General features: G+C 36.7%; 1 protein-coding gene across 4 annotated transcripts in view; it reads right to left on the bottom strand.

The window, feature by feature from the left end:
• The window catches only part of Grm3 (glutamate metabotropic receptor 3), a 212,863-nt gene that overhangs the window by 87,847 nt on the left and 101,048 nt on the right, over nucleotides 1–23,968 (bottom strand). For 2 of the 4 annotated variants that reach the window (XM_048799556.1, XM_048799558.1), the window contains one exon: nucleotides 9,391–9,463. The exons of the other annotated variants lie outside the window; for them this stretch is intronic. The gene's annotated coding sequence lies outside the window, so the exon portion shown is untranslated. The remainder of the gene's footprint in view (nucleotides 1–9,390; nucleotides 9,464–23,968) is intronic. 4 annotated transcript variants of the gene reach the window in all.

The following is a 23,968-nucleotide window of genomic DNA, read 5'->3' as shown; positions in this document are numbered from 1 at the left end:
TAGCTTGGGAAAGGTTAGAATGTATGTATCCACTGTGAATTAGGCTAAGCTGTGCTGTGAAGATCATGCTTTTGAGAGTAGTTGGGGTCTTCTCATGGAGCTTTCCAAAACACTGGAGCTGGCTAATTCCATGTGCACATGAACCCATGAAGCCATGGTATTCTCAGACACCCAGCTCCCTAGCACTAGAGCAAACTTTTGGTCAGTTCACACTCTTTCCTCCCTCCTGCAAGGTGAAATGTGCTTACTGTTTTCAGAGTCATGTGAGAGGTGTGTCAGCCTGTGATTTCTGGAGCATTCTCCTGAGAGGGTGCAGCCACCTGTCCCTGAGTGTGTGGTCCAGTTGGCCTGTCTTTTCTCCTACTTTTATGTGTGATTGTATATTGTTGGGGCTTTAGGAAGAAAGGGCCTCTCCTATCTGCTTCCAGACTCAATCAGGATCCTGGAAGCCACACCACCACTTGTATGCTCCCAGATGAATTAGCCAATGTTAACAATCTGAATAGAGTCCCATTGGAGGAGCCGCTCTAATGCACAGTCTTAATTACTGCTTAGAGTGGCCCGTCTCCTGTCAGACTCTACCGATCTTTCCTTGCCTACAGGTTTAAGAATTGACTTCTTGTAAGCATTTCTCAGTGCTCCATGAGCTTGTTCCTGGCCAGCTGTCAAGCCTTACTGCTCATTGTGCTCATCAGCCTTGTCACCCCTCTGCCTTTAAATCCCCAGTTCCAGACATAGAACTGTAGACTTCAGTGGATGCTCATGAGCTGATGACCCCTTGCTCCCACCCATGCTGTTGCCTTTGCTAGGAATGCCCTTCTATACTCATTTGTTGGCAAACACCTACTTGTCATGTAGGACTCAGAAGTCTCTGCCAAGAAAGTCTAAGTATTCTTTCCTCTCTCTTCCCCAGTTAAATTGTTTATTTCCTGCTTTATATTCCTGCTGTAGCTCCTTCAAGAAATATCTGCTATTGCATTATAATTCATATTGTTTCCTGTACGTGCTTGTGGGAATAAATGAAATGTCACAGCATTTAGGATTATTTAGGTACCAAGAACAAAAACTCTCAATGAAAAAAAATTGAGACAGGTACTAGTCCACTGTTTACTTCAACATTTTTGACATTTCTCCCTTCTCATGTTAGCAGTGCCCTTTAAAACCCAGCTTTCCACTTGCTTTCTGTTCCTTTCATGTGGAACAAATGATGAGTTGTTTTCTTGAGACACACAGTCAGCTGGGCTTTGCTTTGTTTATTTATTTAGGTGTGAATCTTGGCACTGAGGGCGGCTGCAGTCCTTGGAATGCTCAATGTTAACTCAGGGCATCTCTAGGATTCCTGCCACAGGACACCAGGAAGTCTAATAATAATAATTTTTTAAGAAGTTGATACTGCAGCACCTTTTTTACTTTTTCTTTTTCACTTTTTTTTTTTTTTTTGGTCTTGTATCAATTTCTGGTCTCTCTTTGATCTTTATGTACAATTCCCTTTGAAGTGAAACAGCCTTGTATGGAAGGCAAAAGATACTGATCATTATTGCTAATGATAAAGATGCAGAAATTGCTCTACAAAATCATTGTTTTATTTGCCTAATAACAGAGAACAGTTAACTGGAAGCAAGTCAATAACTCAGGGCTTACCATGTATGTTTATTAAAAATATAGGCATCTCTTGAATATGAAGAAAGTTTGACTATTCTGACTATTCATAGAGTAAAGATGACCTGATAATCTATAGTAAACTTATTTCTCTGTTAGGAAAATGCCTTAAGTCAAAGAAGACTTGAAATGAAGTGCTGCATTACAGTAATGGTAGAAGTATATATTGATCTATCTGTCTTACAGGTGGGGGCTGTGCTTATTTATCTCTATATACCTCGGAGCTGGCATAGTGGCTGCAATCCAGAAGATATTCAACAAATGTTTCTTGAAAGTAGATATCAATGATAATTACGTCTGCAAATAACTCTTTACTATTTAATTCCTGGCTTGGGAAATGGGAGATTAAAGAAGGGAAATGGGTTGTTTTTATCTCATTACACACCTAATTGCCCCAGATGATATTTCTTTATTGTGTTCTTTGATGGAGAGTGCCAACAGGTAAATATTTAGAAAGTAATATTGTAGCAGTTGAGCATCCTTAATCTGAAAATTTGTAATGTGATATCCTGCAAAATCTGACATGGTAGCACAAAAGAAAATTACAAACCTGACCACATGAAATGGGCCACACTCAAAGTGCAGGCACACTAAACATTATGTAAAATTATTTTCAGGGTACATGCGTAAGGTGTATGTGAAACATAAATGAATTTCATGTTTAGACTTGGGTCCTATTCTGAAGAGATCTCGTTTTGTATGTATTATATGCATAATAAATTTTAAAAATCTGAAATCTGAACAATTCTAGTTTCAACCATTTCTGATAAGGGTTTTCAACCTGTATACATGGAAAAGAAAATTCTTCCTCTGATTTTGGAAATTGCATTTGAGGTTAAGTTCCTGTGAAGCTACAAGGTATGTGGCTGAGAACTGGCCTACATTTACATCTGTGATTTTGGTCAGGAGAATACTAAATTAAAAAAAATGCATAATATCTTATCTCAAAGCCTCAGAGATACATTCATTCATCAAATATTTATTGAATTCCTCCTATATGTGTGCTAGGCCATGAGCTAGATACCAAGAATATACACTTCAATTATAGACAAATAAGCATTATCCCTAATGTTAAATAACATTCTAAATGCTTAGACATTTTTTATATAGAGTGATGGAAAAGTGTTCAAATAATTCCCTGATTTTTGAAATACTTGAAAGTAAGTATACCATGGATTTACTGTTATTAAGAGCTTGACTAAAAAAGCAATCCATTCATACAACATATATTAAATAAATTTAGAAATTAGATATGCTTGGGGCTGGGATTGTGGCTCAGAGGTAGAACACTTGCTTACCCTACGTGAAGCACTGGGTTCAATCCTCAGCACCACATGAAAATAAAATAAATCAAAATATTGTGTCCATCTATAACTAAAAAATAAATATTAAAAAAACTAGATATATTGGCCATAAAACATTGTTATTATGACTGATAACAATGTCATGTAACATTTTTTAAACCTTCTGACAGGGCTATCTTCAAGTAATGTTTAATGTAGTCTTACAGAATTACAAATCAAAAATCAATTAGAGTAATATTTAACTATACTGTCTTAGTATTTTCTTATTTACCTTTTCCTTAAAGTAGAATTTATAATGATTAAGACTGCAGGACTATACATAATTTAGAAATATTTAGTAGTATTTAAAATGAAGCCCTAAGAAACTGAAAGAAGAAAAAATTAAAATTTAACATTGAAAAAAATAGACAAATATGCCTAATTCAATGCCATTGTTTATCTCTGTGTAATAGCTTATCGGATTGTGGAAAAGGGCACCAACCACTTCTTTTCAAGTTCCTTTCATTATAAATCAGCTGGCAGCACATTCCCCAGATAAACAGACTCCCTCCTGCAGCCACATTCATATGCAGCTGGAGAATTGCAGCTCTACGGTCAAAGTTCTCCATTCAGGGATGAAGAGTGGTGTGTCACTATAAACAAGCATGTGTAGCCCTTGGTAGGCAACCTGCTCACCAATGTTTTATTAATCAGTGCACTAATAGAATCTCAGAAGTTTGCTGTGACCATAACCCCTGGAATATGTGGGCAGGAAACATTTCTATATTCTGCATATGCTAACATGTATTTTTATTCCTCTCTTGACTTTGCTCAGGGACTTAGTGTTGGAAACAAAATCCACTTCAACTTAATGAATAAGTAGTTATCCAGGGAAAAGAGAGAGGGTCTATTTGGGATAGATAATGTCAGAAACCATGCTCCTTTTTTTTTCCTGGAAATAAACCTTTAAGTTGCTGAAGCATTTCTGTGTGTGCTCAAAATCTGCTCACTCAACCATCTGGAGCAAAGTTGAGCTTATTCCTAACATATATAATATGAGTGTGACTTTATAATTTATTAACTGTCAGAATTATAGGCAACAAAGGGCATAACCATTGCTCTTAGACTGCCATTTTCAACTGAGTAAACAGGGGCTTTGTTGCACCTCTATTTTTAATGATAGAATAAATCATTACATGATTTAATTCCTCAATTCTTACTAAGAAAAAAGGTATATTTTTTTTTCCTGGACACATTTAAGAAGCTATTATGAATAGCTGACTGTTTGAAACTCAATCACTTTTAGCAGGTCTTTTTAACCTTCCTCATTTTTCCTGCAGTGAGGGGTCCCTCCATTTGATGCATTACTACATACCCTGTTGTATTTGTCGTGGGGATCATATTTTGTTTTATGCTTTATTTGCACTGTTTTTTTTTTTTACATTGAAAATTGTTCCTGTTTCCTGTTAGATGGTAAGACACTATGGACCAAGGACAATGTATTAAATGCTTTGTGTTTCCCACAGTGTCTCACACTCAGTTGTCAAATGTTGGGTACATGATAAATTCCAAGTAGCATTTAAGTTTTTGAGAGAGTCTGATCAAGAGATTTGAAAAATCATATGGAAAGCCCATCCAGAGAATGAAGAAAATCACTCAAAGAAGGTCATTTTAAAAATGATATTACAGAGAAATCTGTAATATTAAAATATTAAAATATTACAGAGAAATGTATAATATTAAAGTGAACTGACATTTTAATATTGAACAGTTGGTCGATTTTTTAGAGGAAAAAATGTATAATTAAAACTGGGAAAGTTGAGAGCATTTGGAGAAACTAGAAATAAAATACATATTGTTGATCCGACAGCGATTGGAAGGAATATAAAGTAATGCACCAGGGCTGGTGATATAGCTCAGTGGGAAAGGAGTTGCCTAGCATGTGTGAAGCCTTAGGTGCAAACTCCAGCACCACAAAAATAAATAATAATAAAAATTAAAAACAGTAAAGCATCTAATGAAAGGTAAAGTCCATTGAAAGTATGAAGGATGGGGCAGAATAGCATAGTGTAGACCAGGCCTATAGACAAAGATTTGAAGTTAGGGAGAAGAGCTTAGCTTTTCCTCTGTTTGAATTTAAGGCTGTTTGAAATCCTATAATGTATGTAACACTTTAAATAATTAAGAAATTAGGTTGAATAGTGGGCATTCTTTAAGGAGACCCTTTCCTATGAGCCTATTGTATTCATAGAGAATATGAAAGTGGCCTAAGAACTCTGGAGGACTATACTGAAGAGGACAATACTGCCAGATGAGATAATGGAGCCAAAAAAGGAATATTGATGTTCCTTAGAGAGGCCCATTTTGCTATTTGGCCTTGGACCAAAATAAAATTTAAAACTTAAAAATCACACATTGTTTTCCTTTATCTTTTGAATTTAGAGGAAAGTGTCTTTATGACGTAGGCAAACAGATTTACAGTTGTGCTAAATTTTGGCTCTTATATAATTCTAATCAATAGGAACTTGGTTGGGTCACTCAACATAAAAATACATGAAAGATCTGCTCACTTCCCTTCAAAGTAAATCTTTATTTCCCTAAACATCAAAGTGCACAGTATTTTCTCTTGTGTGTGTGTTTGTGCACACATGTTGTGTGTTACCATTTATCCTGTTTTTTTTGTTTTTTTTTTTTAATATCCTCAAGTTTCCTAACCCCAGTACAAATCTTTGAGTTGGAGCCTCCCTAAACTCCCTGTGGTTTACCTTTGTTCTCATTCTCTTAGAAGCTGCCAAGTCTAATAGAAGTTACAGGTTTGTCAGCATGAACAGAGAGTTTAAAAACTAGGTTTGTCAAAAGCTTTCCCTTTGCTTCTGGACAAAATGGTGAAGGAGTGAAATGGAGGAATACCTTTATAGGATTCTTTACCAATGGGCAATATGGCCCATCAAATGGCCATTATTAATAATACCTAGGAATATATAGTTTCTGTTCTTGCATGATTATGAAGTGTTCTCACAGAAAATTGACTCTTACTGATTCTGGTGAGAACGAATTACATTATTTGTTGTTAAGGTGAGAAAGAGAGGGAAAGAAAGTAGAACAAATTGTTCAAGGTGACTGTAAGTTGTAAGCATGTAACTAGGATTAGCGTTCAGGAAAACTTCAGCATTATGGCCCAAGTCCACAAAAGAAAACATGCACATGTTTCCACCAAAGTATCACTTTCAAATTTTCTTTAGTGTATGATTGGTAAAATGTTTAAAAAAGCACCATCTTTGCCTAGTACCAAATGATGTCTTTAGAATATCTGTAGCTTCTGCTTATTGCTATGTCATAGTAACTGGTATTGGATTTGCCATTCTGCTGGAAATAGCTATAAAATTGAACAAAATATATAAACAAACTATGATTACCAAGAGAATCACCCAATAAATCTCCCATAATTACCCTCTGATTTCTTTAGTATTATGCATGGGGACACTTTCCTACCCTGAAGCAGTGGAAGTCTTACTGGCCTAAACAGATAAAAGATTAGAGTCTGGGCTATTAAAGTGATTGCAACTTTCAGAGCAGAGAGCTGAGTGGAGATGGGGTGGTGTAAGTATTTGTCTGGTTATTTGGCACGACTCGGTGAAATCTAACAGATAGCACCTGTCTGCATTAGGGTTGAGAGATAAATGTTGATATCGGAGGCTATGTACAATTGTGCCTCAGCACCTTGAAGGGACTTGGTTCTAATATTCCCTGAAAATAATAAAATCCTCAGATGTTTAAGTTTCTTAAATAAAATGCTCTAGTATTTACACCTAACCTACCTGCGTCCTTCCATAGACTTCAGATAATCTCTATGTTATTTATAATACCTTGTACAATATAAGTGCTATGGAAATAGTTGTTATATTGTATTGTTTATGAAATAAATGTCTGTATGTGTTCATTACAGACACTTCAATCATAGTACATAACAAAGATAAGAAAGAAATAGTGCTGAAACAATGAATCTGGAGAGAGACTGTGGATCTGTGAACTGCCAGGAGGCTACAGCAGGGTATGTCTATGTTTCATGTCACTCATGTGGGTTCAGATTAATGCTCAACATGTGGCAAATTAAAATTTTGCTTTTTGGAATTTTCTAGAAATTTTTCCTATTTTGTAAATGTAATTGGTGGAATGCACAGATGGAGAACATATGAATATGCAGTTTTGACTGCATATCTGAGTGATGTGAGAGATCCAACCCAGCTGGAAGGCAGAGATCAAACTAGGCAACTTTATACTTTTCATTAAAACCCCAGAAAGGCAGTACTCTATGAAGGCTAAGCTCTGGAATAAAGGGCATGTCATAGGAAGAAGTACAGAGCAGACTTACCCTAATAAAGACTACAACTAATGTAACAAAACTAAAATGATCCACCTATTGTTTACCTATCGCCTAAAACAAAACTCTTAAAGGAAAATGGCATAATTAAACTGCCTACAAACATATCTTTCATAGTGACTAACATGCAATAAAAATTCTTTGATATATAGGAAAATTTAAAAAGTGTCACCCAAAGAGAGAAAACACCATTAGCAATAAGCCCTGAAATGACTTACAATTTGTAATCAATACATGAGGACTTTAAATTGACTATTACAAATGCTAAAACAATTAAATAAATTCAGCAGAAAGGGGAAACTACAAAAAACATTGTACTATAATTCTTTAATTCAAAAGTAAAATATCTAAAACAAAAATTTCATGGGAGGAAGGTAACAGATTAGAACTGAAAAAATTATGAACTTAGAAGATATATTTAATAAGAAAAAGTATCCAATCTGACCAGAGAGAAAAAAGATTGAGAAGAAATTGAACAAAGCTTCAGTTTTTTGCTTAGAAATATTAAGTAGTCTAATTTAAGTGTAATTAGAATTTCAGAAGGAGAGGAGAGAATATGGAAGGAAAAAAAAATTTAAGAAATAATGCATAAAAATTCCCCAAATTTGGTTGTTAACAAGACTATAATACCAAGAAAATCAGCAAACCCTAAGCAGGAAAACTACAAATAAAATAATTTATTTGCAAATTAAAGTTAAGTTGATAACATAAAAGGTAAAGGGAAACATTCAGGGTAAAACAACACATATATGCACAAAAACAATATGAATGACAATCAACTTATTAGCAGAAACAATGTTAGCCATAAACCAATGGGAGGTCATCTTTAAAGTTCTAAGGGGGAAAAAATGATCAAGCATCACATAATTCTATTTCCAGATAAACTATAGTTCAGTGTATATAGGTGTGTGTGTGTGTGTGTGTGTGTGTGTATATATATATATATATATATATATATATATATATATATATATATATATATATATAGTTAGGGTTAGTGTTAGGTTAGGATTAACCCTAACCCTATACACACACACACACACACACACACACACACACACACACACATATATATATATGGCAACTAAAGCTGAGAGATTTCATAATCAGTACACTTACATCATGAAAAATGCTAAAGGAATTACATCAAACTAACAGAAAAGAACATCAAAGAAAAACCAAACCTATAAGAAGGAATGAAGATCACTGAAATGTTTGATGTGTGGATAAATACTGAAGAATATCTGTGAGTCTACTCACTAAGCATTGTTAGAATAGTTTCATGGAAACTAAATTTTCTGAAATAAAAAACAATAAGAAAAGATGAGTTCCATTACCATTTTGGCAATTTTGTTGTTTGATTTTATTCTTTCTATATGTATAGGTTTGAATATTTCCTGTTAGAAACTCTTTGGGGCCTTTTAGAGTCCTTCTGTTAAAAGAATGATACCGTAATTCAAAATCTTTGCTTCTGAATGTAGCATTTAATACCACATCCTTCTTTAATTTTATAGCTACTGTTAGATTGAATCAAGGCTGAAATCTAGCTGGTACACACTGTACAATTGTACTACTTGTTCAAATGTTGAAATACTTCTGTCAAGTTGGCAAATGGCCAATCCTCCAAGTCCTTGGAGCATTCCTCCACTTTTCTGGCTGTTCTTATGTCTCTTGTGTCCTCCAGAATCTCTCACCTACACCTTGAATTTCTTCATGATCTGGAAATTCAAGTATTAAATTCAGGCACACTAGTATCTTTGGATTCCAACTTCAAGGTTATGGTTCCTCTCCATTTTATTAACTTGCTACTAGTTGTTATGCCTTTCGAATACTAGCCCTGAATTGACTTGCTGGATATGATGTTGGAGATTTGGGGAAAGTTTTACTTTTAAGCAAAATCCTCATTAGCTGAAACACAACTGGTTTTTCCTTTGTAGTCTGACTGATTGGAATCTATTATCTATTTTTCTGGAAGCTACAGTATAGTTTTCCTTTGGGAACCAAAACATATGCTTCTAAGATGAGGCAAATCCACTCCTGGGGCTTGACAGGTAGCTTGTGACATACCTGAATATCCAGAGTGTCTAGGTGTAGCCACTGCTTCAGGGATGAGCCTATGGTTAAATTATCACCAACCAGGCTAATGTAAGAAAAAAAATAAAGAACCATCAGGGTAATTTCTTTCAGAGAAGCTCAGAATAATGGACATAAACTTGGGAGCTGTTTTTGGCCATCTTACCATCATGAGACAAGAACTTTTCTGAGAATAAACTCAAGAGAAATGGAGAGCCAAGTTATGAGAAAATATAAAAAAAATACCTAACAATATTATATATGCTGTTTAATCCAACTAAGATTTCCTGGTTACATAAGAGAATAAATTCCTGTTTTAAACTTAAGTCAGTTTGAATTTTTTTTTGTAACTTGCCTCTAAACAATTCCAAAATAGCATCTCTCTGCTTTCCCAGTCCCTTTCCATTAATGACAGTAAAGTTTATTAAGCACATGCTATGTGCTAAAACTAAAATTATTCTTCATTGATAATTTTTTAATTCCACAACTGTTTTCCTAGTTATGCTTTTCTGTAGATTCCTGATGCTATCTTAACTCTTATATGGTCCCAGGCTTCATGATGGCTCCTAATGTGCTACCTTATTTATGATGGGTCTTTCTAAAATATAGTACTCCAACATCATCCTTCATGCTGATATCAGAATTCTAATTTCTCATTTGTGTTACTTTTCATAGGTCAGGTCATTTCTCTTGCTTTATCTCCACATGTACCCACTTGCCCTTTTGCTTTCCAGTGAGTTGACGCAGCACATTTCTCTCTCCAGATGTGGCCACTGGATCTTAGACTTTCCAGCCTACAGAATTGTGAGCCCAAACTGCTTTCTTTATAAATTACTCAGTCTCAGGAATTCTCTTATAGTAACAAAAAACAGATGAAAAATCATCTTATATAATAAGCAATTAGTTTTCATCACAGAAATGCAAATTTATTTTTTACCCATTCAGGGATAATCAACTTTTAAGGGGACCAAATACTGGCTTAAAAGTTAGAGAAACATTTTATTCATGGAATTTTAGATATCTTAGAGTACAGATAGTTAAGAATAGGGGTTTTTTAAATGTTTTCAAGTCATAGCACCTATGAACTCTGTGCTTAATTATAAGCCAACTTCTATAAGATTTCAGATTAAAATCATACTTCATCAAGTAGGTGATTAAATACCATTAAAAGTTATTTCTGGCAAGGGGAGGCTATTCTGGTTATTAAAATGACCTTAAATATACCTTTTTCAATTCTGCTTTGCTGAAAAATTCTGGGGCAAATCATTCTTGTGCCACAGTCAGCTGGGACAAGCTCTCAAGAGTTTATAATGTGTATCTCTTCCTAAATCTGTATTTGGTGGCATCGTGTTGGGAGCAAACAACTGGCCATGGTGGGAATATTTATATCAAAAAAATCAATAGCCACTAAAAATCAGTCCCCATACAGTCCCCAAGATCTGGGTGTTAAACAGTTACTAGTGGTTAATTACATAGTGTGCCCTTAAATTCCATTCCTAGAGAATCAAGTAGGAAGATCCTGAGAAAGCAATATAGCATAGCACCTTAGAACAGTGCTTTTCTACTGCAGATCAAATTTTCGCACCCTATTTATGCATCATGATCTATATTCGTAAATCACAATGAACATTTTAAAGGAAATACTGATAATATAGAAATATTTAACTAAAACATTTATGTAGAAAGTACAAATATTGTTTTCTAAAATCTTCTTTAGGCATCTATATGTCTGTATATAACTATTTGTTCTGTGTTAAATTGTGAAATAATTTCTCACTGGGTTGTGGTAAAAAAATGAAACAAACACTTCACAAGTCACTTCTTTAACTTTCAGTTTATTTATTTTTGTGGTACTAAGAATTAAACCCAGGGCCTAACCCTACTATGCAAGCACTCTACCACTGAGTTACAATCTCTGTTGAAAAACTACTGCTTGAGAATACATGCTCTGTAGTCAGTGGTTTAAATCTACTTTATGACCCCATGATTTGGCTGCATATCTGTTCCTTGTCTTACATGTTTGTAAAGTGAAGATAACAGTAATATCTATTGCATGAGATTATTTTTAAATGAAGCAATAGATAATAGCTCAATAACTAGTACCTATTATTAGAATTTGTGGTAGTGAGGATAGTTGCCAGTAGCTCTGGTGAAATTAGGAGGGGTATTCTGAACTTACCACATAATCGCGATAGTCCAAAGCCACTGTTGTTCCAGGTCTGGACAACCCTAACCATCTAGCCTTTATTTCTTCATTTAGTGAGCAGAACCACCTGGTGATAATTCTGCAGCTCCTCTCTGGAAGATGTGATCCTGAGAAATTGCTGGTTGCCTGAATGATGCCAGGGGGACCTAAGCTCCAAAGTGTCCAGTAAATTCTGGATTTTTCAGTGTTTAATGGGTGCTTAATATCATAAAATGCCAGGAGTAGACGGAAAGAGACACCCCCACCCCCGCCAACACACACAAAAAGAAAAGTTTCAAGGTGCTCACAGCAATTTAATTTATTCTATTTCTTTAGAAAATGTTTTCATCCCTGCTCCTTTGATCCACTCCTATTGTACAGAGTTTTGCTGCGGGGGCACTGGGAACTTCTTGTTCTGAGTCAGTCTGGGCTAAGACATTAATGGACTCCTGTGCCAAAAGCAGAATATTCCCTAAGGTTGTACCAGCCAAACTGTCTCTGACTTCATCTTCATTGCCACAGGCATTAGGGGCCTTAACTACAAAGAGCTTGGGCCCTCTATAACAATTGCTAGTCTTCCAATTCCATGGCAAATACTATAGCATTTAGTAGCCTTTAACTTTCATCACAACTACTGTGCCTGTGTCCATGAGTTTGGGTTCCCTTCTCCCCTCCTATCCACTCCCTATATGGGTTTCAGGGAGGACTGATCTTTACTATCTCAGTACATGTTCAAATGTAGGAAGTTCCCAATGGTATAGCTGTAACTTTAGACATAATTTTTTAGCTATCAGGACCTGTGTGTCTCTTGTATAGCTTTGAACTGTTTAAAGTGATTCTGATTTTACCTGTGCTTTGAAAAGAGGCAGTATAACACAAAACCATCTATAACAGAGCCTCAAGGTTTGCTTCCCTTTCTTTGTATTACACCCAAGCTATCAGCATGGAATTATGGCACTCCTGTGTTACACAAGGGGCCATTTCCCCAGGTGACAAATGGAGGGCTAGACACAGAAGAGTGGATACTGCATGAATATGTTTATATAAAAGCTTAAACCAAGTGGAAGTAATCTATGGTGTTAGAAGTCTGGTTGGATTTTACTCTTGGGTGTGTGGAAAGTTAGTGATTGAAGGCAGCATGAGGGCTTCTCAAGCTTTGATAGATTTCTGTTTCTTGATGTGGATTCTTGTTTCATGAGGGGTGTTCAGTTTGTAAAAGTTCATCAAACTGCACAGTTAGGATATGAGCATTTTTCTGTATGTATATTATACTTCAGTGACATTTAAAATGAGAAAACAGGGCTGAAGTGACAAGGAATGGCAAGCACAGCTGTGTAGTTTTAAAACTTGGATTTATATCACAAACTGGCCACTGGGGTATTGACAGTAACTTTCCCCTGTGGCTTATTAGCAGCACTCGCCCTGATGAAAGGATCCCCTAATGCCTGGTGGAAGCCCTAGTGTAAAGTATCTTAAGTCACTGTGAGAGAGCAATGGCCATGCAGAAGCCTCTTCTACCCTCTGGTAGGTTCTAAGACTACAGGGATGAATAGGACAGCATGGACGCTACATATAGTGAAAATATGGTTTCTTGGGACTCTGATAACTGTCAGAAGCTAAATAGAAAATACAACTCCAATTTACTTTGTCACTCCACTCTAGGGTGACAAGTGGGAGGAGAGTCAAAGGTTTCCCCATCCTTGCCATAGTTGGGTGCTTCTACCCTATAGTTTGGCAGGTTACCACTTTAAGTTGGATAGACAAGCTGTTATAGCTGAAGTCTACAGGTGCTGTGGCATGCTAAGACTAAATTTATAGTCTTAGTGGTCAATGTCTCCCAAGGGCCCTGGTGAGAAAGGCTTGATCCCCAGCCCATGGCACTATTTGGAGGTGGTGGAACCTTTAAGAGGTGGAGCCTGGTAGAAGGTCATCCAGTCACTGAAGGTGTGCCCTTGAAAGGGATATTGGGACCTCAACCCCTTCCTTTTTCTCTGTTTTGCATCTGTGCCGTGAGTTGAATGGCTCCACCTTGTGCTCCCCACCATGATGTACTGCCATGCCACAGGTCCCAAAGCTACCAACCATGAACTGAAACCTTCCAAACTGCGAGCCAAGATAGATTTTTTCCTCTTTTTAAGTTGATTATCTAAAGTATTTTGTTACAGTATGGAAGGCTGACTAACACAAAGGCTTCAGATTACTGTTTCTCTTTTCAGATGAGGTTGACCTTTGAGTCTGACTATCTGGCTCATTGTGATGCCTGATGCTATTTTATACAACTGGGAAACTGTTGTCAACAGAGACAAACTTTTGGTCTAAGATCAAAATATCAATAGGTAACAATCTGGAGAGTAGATCCCAGACATTTGCTTCTATTATTTTCCGTATTCTCCATATTTCTGGTTAGAGTAGACTCTTATATTTAAAATGTTCACAAATATTTATTTTGAAAGTTATTTTTAGTTATTCTTGCTATCCCAACCTTTTAGCTCACATTCTTTTCTCTTGTATTCAAGCTTTCACCAAGTCCAGGTTGCTGTTTTGCTCATAGTAGCTCCAAATTTGGCTTCTCCTTTCTGTTGCTGTTAGATAACATCATTCTTTTATTGATCTTTGTTTCTGTGTGCTGCAGCTTTCTGTTTGATTTCATACATCTTTCTGCTATTTCAGTCTGTTCAAGGCACCTCTCTAAACTTGAATTTACCTGTGGTCACTTGAGCAGATTCAAATATCTCATCACTCTAAATTTAGTCTTAGCATGCTAGTTTCAATGATTTTTCTCCGTTTATTTCTTTTTTTCTTCTCTTTAATAGCCCATTTTGTTTAATTCCTAGGAAGTACAAGGACAACTCTTTATCCATTTACTTTCTACTTCTAACTCAGTGTACTTTTCCAAGTTTGAACAAATTAGTTCAGATGGTTAGGTTATTAAAGTCTACATCACTTGATTTGTCTATGTTGTATTATCTTAGAGAAAACTTGTTACACTTTTGGTCATCATCTATTGTACAAAAACATATCATTAGTCATAAAGTGAACTGCAGTACAAATTGTCTGGAAAGCTTGGCACAAACTAGTGATTATGGCTATACTTTTACATTCCTGCAGATCTGTACAGGTGAGGATAATCTTATTTGTGATGGATAATGTTTTGCCAGGCATACAGTAGGTATACAATAAATATTTGTTGACTAAATGAATGACCATTTTATCCTTTTGTTTCACACTTTACAGTAAATGTCAGCTTTCATTTTTACTATTTTCTTCATTCCTGAATGAGAAAATTGACTAACAGTTTTTTGAACTCATATGCAAGTTGCTTTACATATGCTTATTTACTGTTTCCAAGATTTCTGTTGTAAATAGAGACATAAAACTACCTTAAGGGCAACCTTAAGTCCTATTTTATCAGGACCTTCCAGAGGCTGAGCAGTAGAATGCATCTGTTTGATTCCCAGCCCTTTGAATTTCCTATTATAAGTCCTTTGAGAATTCTAACATCCCAGGGCACACTGAAAAGAAGATAAGAAAATTTGACACATGAGGCACCTTCATGTTTTTTTTTTTTTTTGTGTGTGTGTGTGTGTGCTTCTTTTACCTTAAGCATATTTTTGTTTCTTGCAGTACCAGGGATTAATCCCAGGGCATCACACAAGCTAGGCAAGTACTGTATCACTGAGCCACATCCCCATCCCACCCTTAAAATATCTGTGATGACTTCACTTAAATTCCAGTCTCAAGTCTATACACGTTCCAGTTTAATTTCAGGAGACTTTTCTTCTAGGCCACAACACTTGGATATGATCCTGCCTAGGGAAGAGACCTTTGAATGTGAATTTGTTTCCACATCTGGCATCCATTAGCCTTCTCATCAAGGCCATTTTTGGAGCCAATTTCATTGACTGTGCAGATGTTTCTTTAACTTTTTTCTTAGCACAAGATATTTACACCTTGCTGTTTAGCACACATATGGGGTAATAACCTTGGGGAATTTCAAGAGTCCTGAGCTGCAATCCCAGTAAAATTGTATGCAAAGTTACCCCAGTGGTATGGATGCTGAACTAATGAAGCATCTCCCTCCACAGACACCCAGTGACCCATTTCACAATGGGAGGGCTGCCACTTATAGGACTGTAATGGGTCCACGAGATGTCACTTGAAGGATGGCATTTCATATGACACCCAGAGGAGAACTAAATACCAAGAGGAAAGCAGATTTTTGTCTAAAACATTAATTCTTTATTAGGTAGAAAAACTAATGATATTAACTAATAACTAATGATATTAAGAACTGATTTTTAAATGTGAAGTATCACCATATATTTTATTTTCAACTGTACAAAATATGAGTAAAAATGTTTTCTTAAATATTATGGATGTTGCCCAGACTTTGAATGAAATCCCATGCTAGCATGTTTGCATGAGTGTGTTTTGAATAATCTTTGTGTGTTGATCCAAACAAATTCTTCAATGTTTGCACTTGGCTGCTCTTCTGGAATGTATTATTACTATCTATGGAAGCTCGGCATATGGGATGTCAGAACAATGACACTGTCTTCAACATGGGTAAGCCAAAGGGAAAGATATGCATTCTTTTGGGGGTTCTGAGTTGATTTTATGACAATCAGTGAATAATAAGACAGTAGCCTAATTCTATGAAAAATTTCACAATATCCACCTCCCCCACCAAAGTATACCTCTTAATTTACTAGTTTCACTGTAATTTTCTACTGTCATTCTCCCTGTACCACAACTAAAGTGTGCTCTCGCTTTTAAGATCTGACTATTTATAGATTATAAAATGTTTTAGTAAGGAAGCCTCAGAAATCATCCAGGCTGATCATTCAGACTCTCAATTATCATCTGAAGAATCTTAGTTGCTAGAGTCTTGCCTAAAAACTTACTTAAGTGCTCTTGCCCAGCATACAGTCTAGTCTATGCGTGGCACATATTTTAGAGCATCTGTGATTGTAACATACTGTGTTTTGTTCTTCCAGTATATGTTCTCCATTTAGCTAGAGACCTATTATTTTCCTCCAAATGATTTGGAATTCCTACTGACATATTTCTTCCATTATACAATAGTATCCTTTCCTGAGAGGACAGTTGGATAAAGAGACAAGAGTACTAGTGTAGATGAGCCAAGGCAGAAATATTCTATGTTTAAAAATAGGGATTCATGGCAGCCAGCTGAAGGAAACATGAAGTGTGTGTTGGCCCTGTACTTGTGCTTAGAGAACAATGGTGAAAGGTTAAAACAAAAGCAAGAAACAAAATAATAGGTGTATCCACAGGCTATCTCCTGCTAGGTGAGGAACAAAAAGGGAATGTTTCCTTGTGGAAGGCACCTACTGCAGTCTACAGAGCTTTTGAAAAAGAAGTTAACCACAGGGAGACAGGAGAAGCAGCAGCAGCATAGAGGACAAACTACAGAACACTAACTGTTCCCCACACAAACATTAGCTGCAGGCTGTGCTGTTTAGTGGGGTGTGAAATCACAATTAACAGAGCAAGGGTTTTGTAAGTGAGCCGAAGCTGATTCAGATTACATCCTGCTATTAGCTGCTTTTAGAACAACCACATTGAACAACTCCATGTTTATTGGACTGTAATATGTTCTTGAAGAAATCATTAATAAAAACAGTTGATTATCATTATATTTGCTGTGTCGGTATTTTAGATCTTAACTGTTTATGATCTTTACCAATGTGGGATGAAGAAGCAGGAAATGGGTTAAGTTGAATAGACAGTCAGAGTTGGTGGTACCAAAGTATTGCAATAGAGTCTTTCTGAGATTTTTATTCATCCATTTATGCATGTCTGGTGAATATTATACTTGAACTCTTGAATGTGGTTTAGACTAAAACTATTCAGTACTTGATGATGTAGAACAGTGATAGCTCAGAAAGCATATCAACCTGATAAGGAGAACAGAATCTTGGATTTATGTGGAATATTTTAAACGATATTAAACATTATGTTTGTCCTTGTAATAGCTTTTTTTTAATAAAATAAAATGAGCTCTTAGAAAACAGGAATTAAAATGTTAAGAATAAATTCTCTCAATTTTCTCCTAAAATAATGGCTTTGAATTTTTTTCTTTTTACTCCTAAAACATTAGATGATCCATTCTTATTTCTGTTTTGATATGTCAGTGAGGGTTTAGAAGCTAAACATTTTATGGAGAGCATATTTTATGGCTATACCAGTATTTTGTTGAGAATACTGAAACTTAGTTAAGCTGATGTGGCAGCTAACTTTTCACAGCATAGCTCAAGGGTTCCCTGCTTAAATTTTTTGCAGGATAATTGAATGTGTAATGGGATAATGGAATACTTATGTGTGGAAGTGAACTTGTAGAATGGCTCTTCCAACTTCTATGAGGTCCTGGAGCTATGAATGGTCTTGTCACAATATTAACTCACTTCTTAGAGCTAGGACTAGAACCAGGTTTATGACTCCCAAATCCTCTTTGAATATGATGTCCATACCAAAAGCTGTTAGTTGTCTTCACTACACACAAGCTGCAAAATTAGTGCAGAGTTGACATGAGAATCTGAAGTCAGTATGAGACACTTGGATCCTTCCACTTTATATCCAGTCTAAGTTGGGTGATGTTTGCCAACCTTATCATTCAAAGAAGCTTATTCCAAATGATCTGCTTTACTCAGAAATTACTAAAAATGGATCTCTGTCCAATATTTCTTTGGAGTAAAATGATATATGCCTTGTGAAATCAGCTCTCCTGAATTCTGGCACTAGCAAATGCTTCAGGCTAGGAATTTATTCTGGTTTAGAAGGTGACACAGAGGTGATGACAGCCATGGCTGGATTCTGATGAGTTATGTGGCCTTGGAAAGTCTCTTGAGTTTTTAGTTTTTCAATTTTTTGAATAAACAGATTGAACTAAATGATCTGTAAGGCATACTCTAACTTCTGCATTTTCCATTTTAAGTATTGACAGATATTTTTGGAATTCTCTTAGTTTATCTGCTTTATCCTCTCTCTAGCACAGGTTTCTATTGAAGTGTTTTGGAGATCACACACACATATATTTTACATATATGTTTTATAGTGTTTGTGTGTGTCTATTACATATTAGTCACATATTTGGTTCTATTTTCCGGTTATAAGGATATATTTGGCTGAAAGTTGCCACTCTTTCTCTTATCCACTGCCTTGTATCTCTCCTCTAGGATGGTACACAAATGAAATAGTCACAAAATAAGGATTAATGAGCCAGATTATTGTGTCCAGTTACAAGTAAAAAAATAAATTAAAAAAGAATACATTAGAAAAATATTCTGGGGAACTGGTATGGATTAGATATGCGGTAGCCCCCAAAGCTCACCTGTGAGACAGTGCAAGAATCTTCTAAATTAAAATGATTAGATTATGAGAGGTTGATCCTAATCAGTGGATTAATCTTCTGATGGATTAATTGGGTGGAAACTGTATGCAAGTAGGAAATGGCTAGAGAAGTTAGGTCACTTGGGGCGTGCCTTTGGGATTTATATTTTGTCCTGGTGAGCAGAGTGCATTCCCATCCCCACCTACCTCTTTCTTTCATCTCTGATTCCTGTGGCTTGTGGTATACTGCTTACTTCTGCCATGATGTTCTGCCTCACCTTGGACCCAGATCTATGAAGTCAGCCGATCATGGACTGAAACTTTGAATCTGTGAGCTAAAATAAACTTTTCCTCCTCTAGGTCATTCTTATCAATTCGTTTAGTCAGGGTGATGAAAAAGCTAACTGAAACAGAAACTCATTGCTAGTGAGAGATTTAATGCTTGTTGCTCACTTGCAAGAAACTTTGGTGAAGTTGAAAGAAAAGGAGGGGAAAAAGGAAAATGAAAATACTTGAGAGCCTATTTTGTTCTGAGCATGGTACTAGACACATCTATTTGGTTCTGATTCTGTCCTCTTCACCATTCACTTCCTAAAACAAATATTGATTTGTGCACTTAAATTCTAAGCACTCAAGATGCTGAGGTGAAGACAGACATGGTCTTTGTCCTCAGTGAGACATTTAATCATCTACATACTATATACTCAACTTTACACAAAAGAAGTTCCTATATTTTTGTAAAACTACATATTGTGTTTAGAAAATCTGAAATATCTCCCTACTTTTAGAAATTTCTCCTAACTATAAAGGATAGAAAGATTGGATATGTATACTTTTTACTACAATGATGATATAGTATGTTCCATTTAAAAAATTCCTATTCTAAAGGCCCAATTTCTCAGTATCCTTAGCTCAGGGTAAGCAGATATGCAGTGAGGCATTGACATCATATTCTAATTGGAGGCTTAGTGAGACTAAGTGACTTCTCTAAGGTCATAGCATGAGGTGGCAGTGAGCCCCTGATCCAAGGTGACTGCAGGGCTCAGCAGTCCTAGTTATGTTGTTTTTGCCTTTCTGTTTAATCAGATTTTTTGGTGCCAAGTTTTCATGTTTGGACAGTGGTGTTCTAAACTGGGGCCTGCCTTCTCCAAGGTGGGATAATGCTAAGATAAGAGAAGCCTCACTCTATCTGTTGGCCAATGCCACATTCCACCCAGCAGCTCAGCTAAGAATAATTAGATAAAACATACCTCCCTCTGTCCTTAAGGGCTTTGGGCTCATGTGCCAAGTCAAATAGACTTTATCTCAGTCAAGCATTGCATGCCCCTCTGCTGTGGCTAAATGCCCAAACATTTTGCTGCTGTTCTACAGAAGGAAAATGACCCACACGCCAGCACTGGAAGGTACTAGAGGTGGAAGGAATATTTCTATAAGGTAAAATATGCAAATGGAAATCCTGGCTTTCCTTCTCATCATAAATCAGCTACTATCACATTGGCCCAGGAAATGCCAAGAGAGCCAAGGTACCCAAATATGGTGGCAGAAAAGGGAACCGGCATGGACAGTTTGGCTTGGAATCCAAGGCCAGGGAATGAGCAATAAAGCCAAGTCCATTTCTGTCTCTGCGGATCACCATTCTGTATACTTTGGAGAGTACTTTTATAAGAGGCGTCATATTTTGTGTGGTAGAAAGTCCATCTCGGCACTTATTTTAATCACCACACTATAGTTCTTTTTTTAAAAAAGAAAGAGAGAGAGAGAGAGAGAGAGAGAGAGAGAGAGAATTTTTTAATATCTATTTTTTAGTTTTCGGCAGACACAACATCTTTATTTTATTTGTATGTGGTGCTGAGGATCGAACCCAGAGCCGCGTGCATGCCAGGCGAGTGCGCTACCATTTGAGCCACATCCCCAGCCCCTCACACTACAGTTCTTATGAGTTCCTTAATTATATATTCAGCTCCTTTTTCGAGTTTGTGCATCACAATACTGACACACTGCCTGGCCCATGGCATGAATTTGTCCTTTACCTCTGAGACTGGCACTCAATTCACACCAGTCTTATGTTGCAGATATGGGAACAGGAGTTTGGACACTTCCCTGATACCCTCCATGGAATATGATCTGTTGGAAATTGGCTGTTTCTGCCTCTGGGCATCAGGTTCCTCTTGGTGGGGCCCCAAAGTAGAAAGTTATGTTCTCCATTACAGGGTAAAGTCAACAACATAGCCCTCTACATTGTTTTCTAGGGCCCTAGAAAACCTGGGAGAAAAAGTAAAATAAAATATTTTTTAAAAGGAAAAAAAAAAAAAGAAAATCTGAGAGAGACACCAATTGTACATCAAGCTGCTCTAGAGGGAAAGAATGCCTGGCGCTGCGTGTCTGCTATTGCACCCCTTCAAGGAAAGTTTAGCATACTCTAGTACAGTGCTTTGGACAGATTCCACCACAGACATCCTCTTAGCAAGGAAAGAAGGTGTGTGAGTTATGCTGATGGCCAGATGTTGCCCAGAACTGAGTGGAGAGATACATTTGTAGTGGACCTATGAAGAAGAGCAAGATTGGAGAGCCAATCTTGTGAATTTTCTTCCAATCTTAAATAACTCTGTGTCTCAATTTTCTTATCTGTAAGATGAGCCTGATAGCATCTGCCCCAGAGTGTTACTTGTGACCCTAAATGAGATTATGCTCATGAATGTGCTTTGTAAGTGATAAAAGACCTTTTAGTGGACCATCTTATCACTTTCTGAGACAGCTCCCTTCTTGAGGAATTACTTCTGGAAGAAGTTTGGGTCAGACTTGAAATTAACTAGTATATTATATATTTGATAGATTTGGAGGAGGGGCTAATCTCTCCCTCCCAGTTCACAGAGATCCTGATCCCTGGTTTCTCATGAGGCCTATAATTCTATTATTCTTTATACACCATGTCTCTTATTATAATATGAATTTCCCTGGCAAGAATGATAACACAGTCTTTTTCTTTTCTTTTTCTTTCTTTCTTTTTTTAATCTAATAGAGGACATTTTGATGCCTCAGGTAAGTGGTTGCTATGAAAGTTCTAAAAACAAATGTCAAATCTTCTGATTTTTTCCTGGTTGCAGAGATAGACTGGAATTAGGATTTCAGATTGAATCTCAGAGCATGAACAATATATGCAGCTTCAACGGAGAGGATTATATTTATAGATAAGTGTTCTTAAACAGAAAGGGAAGAATGAAGGATAATAAAATCTTCACAAAGTTTTTCCAACTTTATTGTGGTTTTCTTTTGGTTCTTCAGAAAGTGTGTTCCTGAACAGGCACAGTGGTGCATGCCTATAATCTCAGCTGTTAGGGAAGCTGAGACAGGAGAATCACAAGTTTAAAGACAGCTTCTGCAACTTAGTCCTTAAGCAACTCAGAGGCACCTGTTTCTAAATAAAATATTTAAAAGGGCTAGGGTTGTGGACCTGTCAAGAGAAGAATGAAGGCCTTTTTCTCTGGGCCTATAAAATGCTTTCCCTAAAGTGCTTTGCAAAGGTCACATTTAATCACAATACACATCTCTTATTGAGATAGATAATAAAAATTTGTTTCACAAAGAAATCTTTGCTCAAATCCTTTGCTCAATTTCCTACCTTAACATGTCTATACCTTTCTGTCTAACTCTCAAGTTCTTTGGTAATGTTGTATACTGTACCTGAACAACTCAATATCTTATTGCCCTCCACTATTTTTCTTTTATGTTCTATTTTATTTATTGTCATGGGAGATTGTATTTCCCCAAATATTTCTGGTCCTACTTTCTTTTCCAGAACCTTGCTGTTCTGTCCTCAGGTGGAGAAGATTTTATACAACTAACACATACATGAGTTTTAATTGTCAGCTACACTTTGACAAGGTTTTTTAAAAGGAGGTGAAGTTTATTTCCCCTCCCCTGAAACTGGGCAGATTTTTTATTCCTCATGTTGAATAAAAGGAAGTAGAAGTGCCAAATGAGTGTGACCTCTGACACTAGCTGATGAGGTTCCTATTGTGGCTGCTCTCTTTCTAGAGATGCTCACCTTTAGAACCAAACACCTTTTAATGAAGAAGCCAAACAGTTACATAGAGAGACACATCTAAGTGTACCAGCAGACACATAGTAGTAACTACCAGAGTGTTAGGGAACAAGTGTCCAGGTGATTCTAGCCAGTAGGGTTGAGCTTCCCTAGGTGATGATGAGTGGGGAAATGATGAATTATTTCTACCCAGACCTGGTGAAGGCAGCCTGCCTGAATCACAGGTTCATAAGAAAAATGTATGTTGAGTACTCATCATGTTAGAGATTAAGTTTGGGGATAGTTTGATAATCAGAACAGCTGGGGACTACTATTCCCCATTTACATTTAAGTTTTTTGAGGTCAAAAACCATATTCTGTCTGTCCTTTATGTGGAGAACCCATCAACGCTGAGCATATAACATATACAACAAAAATGGTCCTTGGTGATGGAATCCAGCAATTTACAAACCATCCCACAGCTGAAGGAGATGAAAATAGATATCCTGGACCCTGCTTCTTGAGATTTTCATGAAAAGGTCTGGGGTGGTGCCCAGAAAAGCCTTCTGGTAAAGATTTAGACTTGGAAACCAATCATACGGTTTACTCTTCTATCCTTAAAGAGGCAAAAGTAGGACCAGAGGCAGGAAGGGAACTTATTTTAGGTACTAAAGCAAATCAGAGTTGAAACTGGAACTCAAATCCTTTGTCTCTCGAACTGGCTTGTCTTCTAAAACACCTTTATTTAGATAACTCAGCATAGTTGACTAGGGATATTAACTTCCTGTATCCCCTGTTCTTCAAGGCAACTCTGTAGTACATTTATCTCTGCTCCACAACACAGAATCTAATTTTTCAAGTGAATAAAATATTTCTATGCTTTCATGATGTCTGGGTGAAAAGGCCCCAAGAAACACTGAAGGAGGGGAAACAGGTGGAGGTGTTTTTGCCTGTCAGGGTCAATACACACACACACACACACACACACACACACACACACACACACACACACACAC

Source organism: Marmota marmota, unplaced genomic scaffold, assembly GCF_001458135.2.
Source record: "Marmota marmota marmota unplaced genomic scaffold, marMar, whole genome shotgun sequence".
Classification (NCBI taxonomy): domain Eukaryota; kingdom Metazoa; phylum Chordata; class Mammalia; order Rodentia; family Sciuridae; genus Marmota; species Marmota marmota.
This window is presented reverse-complemented; position numbering and strand designations above follow the sequence as displayed.